The 14,096-nt window shown below is 41.8% G+C and overlaps 1 protein-coding gene across 1 annotated transcript in view; it reads right to left on the minus strand.

Moving 5' to 3' along the window:
• Window positions 1–14,096, minus strand: part of ZNF622 (zinc finger protein 622) — a 271,614-nt gene that overhangs the window by 224,263 nt on the left and 33,255 nt on the right. The window lies entirely within an intron of this gene.

The raw sequence follows: 14,096 nt of genomic DNA on the forward strand, positions 1-14,096 counted from the left end.
TAAAGAAAAAAAAAACAACACTACCTCCACAAATACACATCATCCTTTCAGACTAATGAATTTACTACACTCCAGTGTCATCTCACAAACCACAATGCAACAATTTGCAACATATGCCCAACACCAAATGCAATGCCTACCATCTCTTCTATACTTCTGCAAAGCAACTGCATTTGACCATGTTTTGTTTCACATTTTTTTGAATACAACTGCTATGCCAATGACTTCTTGTTCCAATGATATCAGTAAACATATGCACACTGTACCCTTGACTGTAATTATGCAATGCCTGCAACCCATACTGTAAAATGCTCATTAACTCTGTTAGCATGATCACCCCTCCATCTAATTGTAGGTCTCCCTCTCACACAAGTTGCAGTTCCTAGAGTGACCCTACACACAGCCAGCTCTAGTTTGCAAGGCATTGAGGGAAATAAAAGAAAGCTGCCAGTTCTTTCCTCCATGTTTCTCACACACACTCAGTTTAGAGGCCCCAGTCCACCTATTGCCACCAAGTATCTTTGGAACATGACAGGAAATGGGATCACCCTCAGAAAACCCATACTAACACTAGACGGACATACAGACTAAAAAATAGAAGTCACCCCAGCAGAGAACGGAACCACTTCCATTGAAGCGGCAATGCTACCCATTGTGCCACTGTGCCACCCGTGTATGTGTGTTGTGTGTAAATAGACACAAATACATTATATGGGGGAGTATATATATGGTTATAAACAGAATACTCATTTGGTAGAAATGAGTTTGTCCGTGTTAAAGAGTACCCAAATGAGTGAATGCTCATTTGTGTGAATCACAAGTTTGACATTGTGTAGTTACGCAAGAGTGTGCAGGAAAATTAATAACTGAAAAGGTGGAGGCTATGAAAATGTACAAAATCATATTACAGCAGTTAGTGTGTCAGTGCAAGTCCTTGCAGACAAGGTTTAGAGTAAAGGTTAGGTAAGAAGATAGATTTAGTGTTGTGAAAGTTTGGGTGTGTGTGTGTTCTGTATCCTTTTGTGTAATGATACAGTTAGGGAGAGGGTTTTAGTAACAAAATACTGGGTTGGGGTTAGGGGCAAAGGCACAGTTAGCACATGAGTAGGGTAATGCAGAAGTCCTCTGCACTAGCTTACTTGTGCCAACACCAACCCTACACCTTACTTTAAAGCCCTTACTCTTAACAGTACCGCTGGAGTTGGGTTTTAGCTGGGGTTTACCAATACAGTTTGGAAAAAAAAAAAGTGGGGGACAAGTATTCAATGTTTTGCGATTCATTTTTAGAAGAATTTAAAATGTTTTTTTCATAGGTAAATACTAGGTTATTAGGTCTGCAGACAATAACCAGAGGTCAGAATCAAACCTTGTACTGGATTTGTGAGGCAAAGACCTTAATCATTATGCCAAATCCTCTACCATCTGTCAGTATCATCTTACAGGTATACTTTACCAGATTCAAACCCCTGCCTATCCAAGTCCACATTATAGAAAGCTGTGTATTAACTGCTTGTGCCACAGGAGACTTAGTAGTAACCCATTGTCAAACAGAGTTGACCCTTGGTCTCCAAGGTAAAAAAAAAACAGAAATCCTAGCCACTAGACTATATCTGACATCCCTAAATACTACGCAACCAGTCTGCAGACTACTACCTACTTAGCCAGTAGCCAAACAAGTGACCAAAGGTGAGAATCAAACTCTGTACCTTGTGCCTACGATAACATCTTAATCATTAAGCCAACCCCTAACCTCAAATGGTAGAAGAGAAAAGAGAATGCACAGTATACACCTTTCACAGTACAATCATGTGTATGTGTGAGTGTGATACAAGACAGAGAAGTTTGTGCTAAAGAGCTTCATCATGCAATCCTGGGTTTGACTCCCATTTGCTTACTGTGCGACTTTGAGCAATACCCATCAACCAGATAGTGCTTTAAGGCCTCCAGTGAAAATAGACCTAAACCCAGCTGGAAACCTTGGTGAAACTACAAAAAAAGGAAATTATATGGCAGGGTTAGCCATACTGCAGTGTGAGCCTTGGCTCTAGTCGATTGTCACTGTTGAAGTGACATCCTGACTTCATGTGTAAAAATTTGAAAAGGAGTTGTGGATAATGGATGTACATACATTACACTTTAGCATCATACATATTGTTGCTACATTTTTCTACTTTATCTCTTCCCTACAAACTGGTGATTCACCAAAGATCTCTACTATAAATGGGTCTCTGACTTAATAGGACTACCCAGTTACCAACACAGTTAGATGCCAGCTAGCAAGCATATATGATCTTGAAGCATATATGGCCCTCACTGACAGAAATCTTGAAGCATATATGGCCCTCACTGACAGAAATCTTGAAGACCTTAAAGCCCATGCAAACAATGTAAGAAAAAGTATTTTCCATTCAGTAAATGTCAACATACCATGACCTGCCTGACACGTAGCACTTGGGTTACTGCACTGAAGTACATCTGACATTTTTTGGCACCAAACTGCAAATGTTACCTCCTTAGCCCAATTCTACAATTTTCACATAATCTTGCAGAATTCTATATCTTCCGTCAAATCAAATGCTATTCATCAGCTTCATGATCACACTCTGCTACATGAATGCCTAAAGTAATGGACCAAGACTGAACTTGAGGGAAAGAGCAATAGCTTCCTTAAACCATCTGGTACATAGCCGTCTAGAGTAGTACTATAACTACTCTGCCTTCTTGCAATTCTGAATCTAGGTTTTATTTAGGGGTCATCCTCAACCTTTTGCATCAGTTGGCGGTACAACATAAAATGCTTTACTCAATTCTAGGTAAACCACACTAGATCATATTCTTTTGTGATGCAGCAAGAGAACTGAATCACATGAAACAATGTAGATCTTTCCTTAGTGAAACCAAATCATGTTAAGTCTAACCATGAAGCCATCTTTTCTACAGAAAATTAGCTAGCCTTCACTCACCTCCAATCTTTCAAATGACAAGCATGAGCAATCACCAAGATATTTCCTACAAAAATATCAAAAAACACTTAAGACAAATGCCCAGCCAATATCAGCACCAGCTCTTTCAATACTTGATGTGGAAAAAATTATCTGGACCAGGAGCCTTACTAAGCCAAGGACAGCAATTCCATCAGTAGCTTAAGGACAGCAATTCCACTGGTAGCTTTTCTCTCAAAGTCTTATCGATCCATTCTTGCCCATTCAAAAATCATATATCCGGATGTCCAATAAAATTTATTTTTCCAATTATAAATGCTTAATATCAGTACTAAATTGATGCATCTACATCTGAAAATGCATGTCCAATGACCCACAATCTACCAGCAATGATACCACACTTCTTCAGGGCCATTTTCAAATCAAATTATATTGTTCTCCTGCCTCCTAAATATTTTACTTGCCCTTCTAGACTACTTGGAGCGAGTTTCCTTTAATCATAAGGATGTGTATTTGCCTTTTAATACCACAACTACTACTACAGAAAGCAAGCAACAATCATGTGAAGTATTTGCCATAGGCTTGTACCTTCAAAAGTAAATACAGGCAGCAAGATAAGACTCTCTCAAGATAAGCTTCTCAACTATTCTCTACCCCAATTCCTCAAAGTTCTATGACAAAATAGATAACTTGTATGATAGCTCGGATGAGATGCTGGATGGACCATATAGCTCATTATGCCCAGCCGGATCAAGACATGCGGATCCATAGACATATAAATTCTATAACCCACAGGTTGCAGACAAATGAATCTCCTACTTCAGATCTTTGCTTTAACATGGTCTGGCAGTGGCTGTTCTTGCAAGGTCTGGCAGCCTTAACCATTTGCTACCAACATAAAGCCCCCAGACATCCACAGCACCCTGAATGCAGTGAAACCTCTGCACATCTGTGCTGAAAAAGAGATCCTGCAATGGTAGTGTGAGTGGCTCAGATCCTGCATGGCTTAAAATTAAATCAGCTAGCTCAGGGGTAAAGGTCTCTAAAAATTCTGGTACTGAAACATATGAAAAAGGCATACATAAAAAGGCTGGCCAGGGTGGTGGGGGAGCTAACCCAGGGTCCAATCCAGGGGCAGGGAGTACCCCTCCGCTGGCTTCCCCTAGAGCAGTGGAAGTAGCCACCAGATGGGGTTCTAGGAGATCAGAAGAATGCTTAAAGAGATCCTTGTGTATAATATTGGACCTAGCAGGAGTGTCTGATCATCTGGGCAGGCAGGAGCTGGAGCAGGTTAGCACTGGAGTCAGAGAAAACAAAGTCCAGGACATCCAAAACTGGAGGGATGAGGGATAGCTAATAGCTAAAGCTGGGAAGCTTGAGGGAAGCTTTTCCTCCCTTCCTAGCCTTTTCCTGGACCTGGAGGAAAAAATGCTCCCCGAATTTAAAAATCTGGAGGGGAGACGAGGGAAAAAACCAGAGGGAGGAGGGAGAAGATTCAGAGGGCAGAGAGAGTCCTTTGGATAAGGAAGTGATTTCTTATCAGATTCTTCTTCTTCCCAGGTTGTGAATCTGCAGAATCCCGAGGCTGTCTGCCTCCTGGTTCTCCTGCTCAGTTCTCTCTCTTTTGAGCTGAGACCCCTGTCTGAATGAGAATGAGAGCCCAGAGAAAAGAGATCTGATCTTCAGCAGAAGGGCATGATCTTTATATCAGAAGAAGGGGCCTGCCTGGTAGGTTTAGGATGGGCCTTGGCCTGCTCGGCGCCTAGCATGCTGGACATGGATACAGGAGGTGACTGGAGGCCACATGCTGGACCCCATCCTGTCCACAGGAGTAGTGCCATGGGAATGGAGTGGTAGCAGAAACCTCTCGAAAGTCAACAACCGCAACAACAACCCGCTGATGGTAGCCTCTCTGAGACTGAGGGCGAGTTACGGCTGTGTCGCCGGGCTGGACGGTTGGATGGTTCCAAGCCGAGACGACGTGGAGGGTTTAGGAGGAGGGAGGGGTGGGCCGAGAGGATGCGGGCGGGTCGTGGGTCGGTCGTTTTTTTTTGGGTTGAGGGTTGATCGGGATGATAGTAGATGATATAAAAAGAATCAATCAAAAAAAAGTCTTCTGCAAATCTGCGAGGCCTGAGGTCGGCTCATTAAAGCACACAGGCAGCAGGCACAGGGCGAGTGTGTCGTGGTCTGGGCCCAGAGGCAATTAGAATGGAGAATGTAAGTGGTATTTGTTTACCACAAGACAAACAATTATTAACTTTCTCAATTTGTTCTGACACTGGCAAGAAAAAGAAAAATGTTCCCCAAATTGGGCTTTTAGACTTCTTCAGTACTGACTACACCGGGGAGCTGACCGACCGGCACTTGTGAACTGCTTCTGCTTGGGGGCACCGTGGCAGAAAGAACTGAGAAGATAGATGGTCGATTCGATGCCTTTATACTCTCCTCGTTCATCGAGAGGAGAGAGCCAGCCCGACCAGCGCCGGACCTTTGACTTTGGATCGACCGAGGGGAGCCGCCTGAGCAGGGACAACCCATATGTTATGACTGCAGTTGCATTCTTGAAGGACATCCACCTGCTATACCAGACGCAACAAGATCTCTGATCCTCTACTCTTTAGTTTTTTCCAGACACAAAATCAGAGGTAAAATCATGCAGCAAGCAATTTATCTGTTAGATAGAGAAGAGGGTCTTCACAAAAATGCAAGATGTACATTATCGGCTTTTGTTTACCTGTAGTAGAGTGTCTATAGTCCATAACCTGTAGGACCCAATGCCACATGCATTAGGATCTCTTGGCACTCCAAATTTTCCCCATGCACTATACCTCCACCAGCAATGCACTACTCCAATTCCCCAGCCATATTACTGATGTAGCCATAAAAAGGCAACAACTCTTTAGTCAAAAGACAGACCATCTCCACCAAGGCAGGGGAAGAAGGGATCATTCAAAATGGATGAGGGACCCACTCCTACAAATCTATCATTATGAAAGCCCTTAATTTATATATGTCATTAGTGGGTCAAAGGTTGACATCCCATAAAATCTAGGTCAGAGTACCAAGGTTTTCCTTAAGGGAAAACTCAAGCCAATGTACTTTAAATCCTAACAACTGTAAAGGATAATCTAGACTTAGAAACTACATCCTAGTCACAGTGCCTCAAGAACATATTCACAGACAACCAAGTGGCAGCAGCGGAGATGTTATCCACCAAAACATTCCTAAATTTCAAGGACTGTAGCCCTAGCCATACACCTAACTGAATGTCTTTTACGACTGCAAGGTAACCTAAAGCAGTGAGCAAAGCCAACTGGCCAGAATGAATTTAGAAATTTTTCTGACTCAGACCAAATAAATAACTGGAAATGCTTCCTGACACAGTCGTTTTTAATCTTAATTGTATGTGAAAGTCTGAAAAATGCAAGAGCAGCTCCTCATGCTTGGAGTGCTGAAAAATACAACACAAGCAAATTGTCAGTATTATGCATCACAGGATACATTACTCATAAAAGTACTGGGCTTCTGAGAAGAGAGAAAGGAGACTTACTTTCTTAGAAAAAGTAGGATCACTGGGAATTACTGGAAGTAGAAGAAAAACAAGAAGTGAACTTCAGGGAGTGAACAAATGGGTGAGACTTGCTCTATAGGTGAGTCAACAAAAAAATCTCACAGGATACCTTCTGCTTGAAAAGAACCAGACACCAGGCAGAGTAAGGTTACTCTGCCTGGTGTCTGGTTCTTTTCAAGGAGAAGGTATCCTGTGAGATTTTTTTGTTGGATTATTTGCTTCATGTGTTTTACTATTGTGCTATAGGTGAGTCAGCAAGGTCTTTGCTTGTCTCAGGAAAACTGGTTTCTCCACAAAATGAGGCAGAGAATGAAGGAACTAGATCTGATCATCATCATCAAAAAAAATGCACCGAAGGTCTTATTTTACTTTTATATGATTTACCAGGTAAAGTGGGCTAGCCTACTGACCCTTTCCAGCCATGACCCAGATACCGAGACAATACATGATAAGCACATAGAAGTCCATTTGCAGAAGATATAAACAATTCAAAAGGAAGTGGTAAACATTAAGTTGTTAATAGTTATACACAAGACGATAAAGTGAAGTACCCACTATGTACAACAATGTAGTTACAAACACATTGACAAAACAGAATGCAAGCTTTTTTAGTTCTTACCCAGTATCACTAAAGCATGAGCACTTGGCTTCCTCAAAAAGGCTTTTTTCTGTGAAGCTGTAACACTTAACTTACTTCAACAAAGTGAGGGCCCTATTCTGGAGAATGTCTTTTCACATAGGACTTCTTAGACCTAGCCATGGAAAGCAAAATACTGTCATCCTGGCTACTGCTCATCTTTTAAAGGGAATCTTTTCAGATGTGGGCAGTATCCAATTATAAAAATTCTGAAAATTGGTGTGCCTAGTACGACAATAGCCCTACTTGGTACTGGAAATCAGTGGACTGCCAGGAGTACCTGACAATGATATACTCTGTTCAGTGAGGAAAGTGTGCTGCATAGTTTTACTTCAGTGGGCTGCAGTTTTGACAGTTGTAGACCAAGTACACACTGAGTAGAGGCGAGGCATATTGAAGTTTTGGGATTAATACATTTTTGGGTAAAACTATGTGCTGCATGGGATACTGGATAAAAATCACTGCCAAAGTTCTCTCTCAATTAAAACTATGGCTAGAGAAGTTAAGAAGGTAGTCCAGTTTTAGACCAATGTATTATTGTTCTTTTATAGATTCATAAATACTACACAGGCAACAAACCATTTCAAGCCTAGTCAAAAACACATTCAAAACTTTCCTCTGTCCTCAAAGAGGTGAAGACAATTTCGACCAGGAGAGAATTTGAGGCTGCTCATCCAATTATCTAGGTTTACTTTGAAGGTGACATGGGTGTTACTCTACTTGACATGTTGTGGAAGTATGTTCCCAGAGGTGAGAGACACACTGGGATATGAATCTATCACTCCAACACATCTGATTTACCTGCTGATGAAGGTTTAGTTCCTTTGACAGTGCAGTGGATGTACCATTACTTCTGAGAAGGAATAGGAGATCAAATAGGGTTGGATCCTTCATAGCACAAAAGGCTAGACAGATTCTCACAAAGGAGTCTAAGAAACAGAGTACAGAAAAAGGCCTGTTGCTCAATCCTGATGACTAAGATTTTTGAGGCCACTGGTCTTTTTAAGTTATGAATCTCAATGGTCTGGTAACCACAACTGAATGAGAAACGCTAAAACAAAATTCTGATTACAATTCCAACAACAACAACAAGAAAATGGTCACTAAATTATGGTCTTATTTAACAAGATCTGATAATACAAAAGGAGATATACAAGATGTGAGGACTAGATTCAGGATACTGAAGCCCCTAGCAGGATGATGGCTTTACTTTGGGAATAGTATTGCCTGTTGAGTCCTTTGACCAAAGGTGAGTTTAAGTGTTCCTCACGGGTCTTTCCTGGTTACAGGATGAAGAAGCCATCCCTTCACCAGGAGTTGGGCAAAGACATTAAGGCACAGCAAGGCCTCCCCCATTTGCAAATCTTCCTCACCATACAGCAGCCAAGGGTCCACTCATGTGGCATAATTAAGTATCAGCTCAGTCTGCCAACCTAACCCATTCCCAAGCTCTCTCAGTCTCCTAACACAAAGGGTAAGATTGAGCCATTCACCCTCCAATGCCCTTCACCTGCTGTGGTGACTGACACTGCTAGTCAGTATGGAGACAAAAAGGGGGAAGGAAGAAAAAAACTGTACTAAACTCCCATATGTTGATGTGAAATGTATCTTTCTTTGATGACCATGTACTTTTGTCCCCCTTGCCCACTTAAACACCTCCACCATCACAGCAGTGCTGACCATCACCTGCGATTAGGGTAGATGAAGGAACTGGCAAAGAGAACGTCCATAACTGGCATCATCTAGAAGCATGAGAGATGCAGAATTCATGCTCTAGTGTCTCTCCATCCTGCTGCCTCTGAACCAGAAGCTTCCTGTTCAGAACTCATATGTACTCTGGGTAAGGGAATCATTAGGATGGCCACTGTCAAGAGACTCAACACCCTGAAGTATTATGTGCTGAAACAGTTTTTAGTTGAGAAGTGACTTTGGAAATTCATACCAAACTGTGTGTGCGTGTGAGGGGTGGTGGTACCTGCACGTGATAGTTTCCAGCTCACTGCCTACGGAAACCAGATGATGAAATGGCACCAACTGGGATTTCAAGATGTTCACAGTGATACCAAATGACTGAATCAGACTTTGCAGAACATCCTCACCAGAATAAGCTGATCACTGGAAGATGGTGTTGAAAAGCCATTCATCCAAGCAGTGACATATCTGGTCTCCCTGCAAACAACATGGGGGGGGGGGGGTTGCCAAACGACAAGTGTCTAGAATGGATATGGATTGGCACAGACTCTGAATTGCAGACTCTCCTGGGTCACCTGTGGATCTTCATATGCAGGTATGCATCCTTGAGCTTCATCAAGTGCATCCAATTTCCTTCTGCTATTTGTAATGAAAAATGCAGAGTGTATCCTTAGAAATAAAGGCATTTAGTCAGTTTCAGTCAGAATTTTACTTCACATACCGTTAGGTGCCAAAAGCTAACACCTTCAGATTTAGTTGGACCCCCAGAATGGCTCATTTCCTTTAGCTTTGCCACATTTTTCTTATGGTTTACGATATCCATTAAGGCTGGTAAAGGCGATACAGGCATTGAAATGCATAGGATTTACTTATTTTTTTGTGAACTGGGGGGAAAGCAATGATCCACATGGATCTTTTTCAGACTCAGCCCAAGAGGACTGTCTGGTTAAAAGGCTTGCAGACAAAAAGGGGGCTAAAGGAATCATGCTACAAAAAGCTGGTAATGTCACAAAATATGGTCTGTGCTCATTTATCTGTACTGATTGAGAACTACACTGACAAATGGAGAGGAAAGAGACTCCTAAATGTCTCTAAGGAGTGAAACATTTGGGACTGTACTAAGTGCTGCTGTAGACTCCCAAGCAGAAGAACTGTGACTCCCCAACAATAGCTGTTAAACCTGTCCACTACGACTTTAACCTCTCTGAACGATCAAGGAATTGATCTCCAGTAAGGAGTCTATCTTTTTCCATGTGGCTGGGTTCTGCAGAAAGAAAGTTCTTGAGAAGGAAATTTAATGCCACTGCCATGAGTTTTCCCCATCGGATTCTTCCTCCTCTGTGTGTGCTTTATCATTCAGACTGAAGTAATGACCAAGAAAAGGGGACGTTCATGAAAATCACCTTGGGAGTTCTCTGTGAAATATGAAAGACAGAGCCAGGTTTGGCAACACACAGTGATGTAGGAAGCCACCAACCTGGCTCTACCTTCTGGTGTCTTAAAGGCCATGCACGTATTAAGGCTGGCCAAAGAACACAATACCACTGACAGGGACATAAGCTTATTCTTAACTGGTATGCAACTGCTCATACGGGATCACATCTCCCCCTGGTATCCCCCTTATAGAACACTATCGTACGGTCAAGTACGACAGCACACTCAATGCATAAGCAAAGGATGCAAGTGAGCACAACTGACCAAGAACGTGAACAAAAGCATGCTTTTCTGAGCCCATTCAGCATGGATTTGTTTTGATTAATTTTTTAAGACAAGACATGCCCAAATTTAAATGCAAAATAAATCTTCTTGAATTCCTTAACAGGCTAATGAGCTGCACATCTGGGAGTAGCAGAAGCCTTTTTAACAGTTATTGTGAAGATTAGTGCATCCACTTTGGAAGTAGCCAACCAGAACACCTTATGGGAAGATGCATAATTTTGTAGGGGCTAGTGTAACAACAGCAGCACAACCCACCTGGAACTCCATCCTAACAATATCCTAGATGGATGGTACTATCCAAGAAGATATGAAAAGACCTTTATGTCCACCAAGCACAGCCCTCTGTGCTAGAGGACATAGGATCTGCTCATCATCCTTTGCTTCACCTCCACCTTTAGTCATGTTTGGGAGAAATCTGGGTCATCTTTGTCAATATAGTCATCAGTTGTGTGGGGAGCTCCACTGAACAATCAAGGGCTTCATTTTGCAACTAACCCCCTTAGTCATACTATGGGGTGCCTCTAGGAGGAAGGACGACTGTCTATTACCCGAATTGCCTAATTGGACTTCACAAAGGGATCCCAGTCATACTGCCCCTTCTAAAGAGGCTAGAAGATGGTCCACGAAACAGAAGAGGACAGACAAAGGGAAAAGAGAAGCAAAAGCTGAAAGAATGACACACAACTAAATAATGGAAGCCCAGTGGTCTAAAATGAACACTAGAGCCAAAATCAACATTGAGACTCAGGTTTCCAAAACTCATTACTGACAGTTGAGAAAGACTAAGCTGACATCAAATGTGATACCCAGGCCGCAGCTGTGGAAACAATGAACTTGGTTCATGCAGTCACCATTGAGTCCAGGAGATTAAATCCTGAAGTGCATATTAAATAAGCCTTGTAGATTTGGTAACCCATTGTGCTAAGAACACCAAGGTGAAGTGTCTATAGAAGTGGGGACTAATTGGCATCAAAACTGTACCAGATGTAGTCAGTGTCATGAAAGAAAAGCAAGCATCCAATTATCGAGAGAGAAAATAGGGGCTGGTAGCAATGCTGTCCCAGCAAACCACTGTTGCACTAGCACTACAGTCTCACAATTTCCTGTAGTTTAAGTTAAGTGCTGCTTGCCATGGAGTAAAACACTGACAACCCATGACTCAAATACAAATCTTAGTAACAGACACCAACTTGTCTAGCAACAATACGGAGGGAGGACAAAGGCCAGTCAACTTGAACAGCTGGAGGAGGAAGAAGTTAAGAGCTGACAGCCCTCTCCATAACCTGAAGATGAAACACCTTGACCAGTGTTTCTGTTGTATGACAAGCCACCACAGACACTGAGGTATGGTACAGGTTATCATTTTCCCTTCTTGGACACAACTGCAGGGAAAAAAAAGGAAGACTTTGCAGCTGGCACCCATGAAGCCAATGAAGCTGCAGAGCATGACATCAAAGAAGAGTCTCAATACCTGAGTAAACCAATTGGGCAGAAGAACCTGCTTATACGAGCAAAGTTGAAGCTTTGACCAACAGTGTCAGACAGCAGCTGGGATAAAACCTTCATAAATATCATATGGCAGGACTACGACATCTTCCGATAATAGCCACATACTGTATGCAACTACCCTGTGAAGAAAATAGTTTCCCACAAGGGCAGCAGCAGCCCCATCTTTTCATTTCTGCAGTAACAGGGGCTAACGCTCATCACCTCTAGAAAACAGTAATTCAATGGGCACAAAGAAAGGCCAAAAACAGAAAGAAAAGTCTTGATACACTGGAAAAATATTAGGGTACAACCCAACACCCTAATAATGGGCGATTTCAACTACCCCACCATTAACTGGGAAAACTACTCGTACCAACTCTTGTGCTCAACGTTTTCTGGAATTCATAAATTCAAATGCCTTGGATCAACTTATCCATACCCCCACCAGGGGCAGCAATATTCTAGACCTGGTTATTATCAACATGGGCAACCGATGCTCCACACCAGAGGTCACTTCCTCGTTGGTTAGATCCGACCACAAGCTAATCACCCTAGACATCCACATCCCTCCCCCACCCCCCATTAGGGAAACCACAGCAAAAAAAATTCTCCAAAGCAAACTTCACACTTCTTAAGACAGACGTGGCAAACTTGACGACACCCATGTTGACGGACAATAGAGGTATGACTGCTAAATCCTACACAAATGCACTTTATAAGCACTTACACAAGTGCATGGATCATGCAATCCCTAACAGAACCAAGATGCTATCCTCCAAAAAAAGGAAGCCAATCTGGTGGTCCCCTGCCATAAACAAACTTTACAACAGAAGAAAGAAACTGTTGCAAAAAAGAGTAAAATTCCACGATTGGAGTAACTCCCTGGTCAGCCTCAGTAAGAAGCAGAGATCCCTCATAAAATCCTCCAAAGCTAGTTATGAAAACAAGTAATCCTACTCAAACGCAAACCAGGAAATTAAAACGGACCCAGTAAGCAGTACAGCTTTCGCCCAAAGACTAAATAGGCAACCACAAGATTATGAAAACAAAATCGCCACTGATTCTAAAGACAAATCACAAAGCATTCTATAGCATGTCAGGAATCACTATGGCAGCACTCAGATCTGCTCTGAGTTACAGCACAATGGCACTAAATATACAGAATCAACTGATATTGCCAACATCCTGGCAGATAGGTTCAGTGATAACTTTACCCCCCTCTCATCCCCTAAAGGGCCCATCTCTATACCAGAAGAATGCAAAGTTCCAGTAATCACGGCTGCACAGGTAAAAAACACACTATCCAAAGCCAAGAACACAACATCCATGGGACCTGACAACATCCCAGGCTCTGTTCTACATGAAACCAAACCAAAAAAAGAGAAAAAATGGCACACCAATCCAACTGAGAATAAATAAAAGAGCGCCAAAGCCAAGGTGAAACCAGTCCAATATTGTTGCTATCTTTATTCAAAAAACCAAGGAAACTTCAGTTCAACATAAAACACATGAACGCCATTAACCAAACTGTGTTTTCGTCCAAATAAAGTGACTTCATCAGACAACCAGTAAAACAATCATTAAACTTTTGAATGCTCATTAAATACAAAAGAACCAATCACATACAATTCCTCATTAAACAATTCATTAAAAAAAACTTTTCTTAAAAAAAATGTGTGTATATAAATCACCCATCTAGTCATTCATGGAAAATACATGGTCTGTGAAAGACAAATCAATCCAACCTGCTATACAAGTTAATCTATCTATTAATTTTTATATTTTCCCTGCTCTTATTTTTAAAAAAAGTGGTACCTTACAATAAACTATCCCCTTGATCTCACAGTTAAAGTATTCTCCAATTTAGTTTATTTAGGGGTTTGTTCGGAATGTAATTCCTTTTATGTTGGGAAAACAGAGAGGTTATTAAAGAGGAGGATTTACGAGCATAAATATGAAATTTCAATAAAGAAAGAATCAAATGCTTTGTATAAACACACCAATTCTTGCCCTAATGCTAAATTTTACTTTATGGTGCTGGAAC

Source organism: Protopterus annectens, chromosome 3.part0 (genome assembly GCF_019279795.1).
Source record: "Protopterus annectens isolate FY-2018-M chromosome 3.part0, PAN1.0, whole genome shotgun sequence".
Lineage (NCBI taxonomy): Eukaryota > Metazoa > Chordata > Ceratodontiformes > Protopteridae > Protopterus > Protopterus annectens.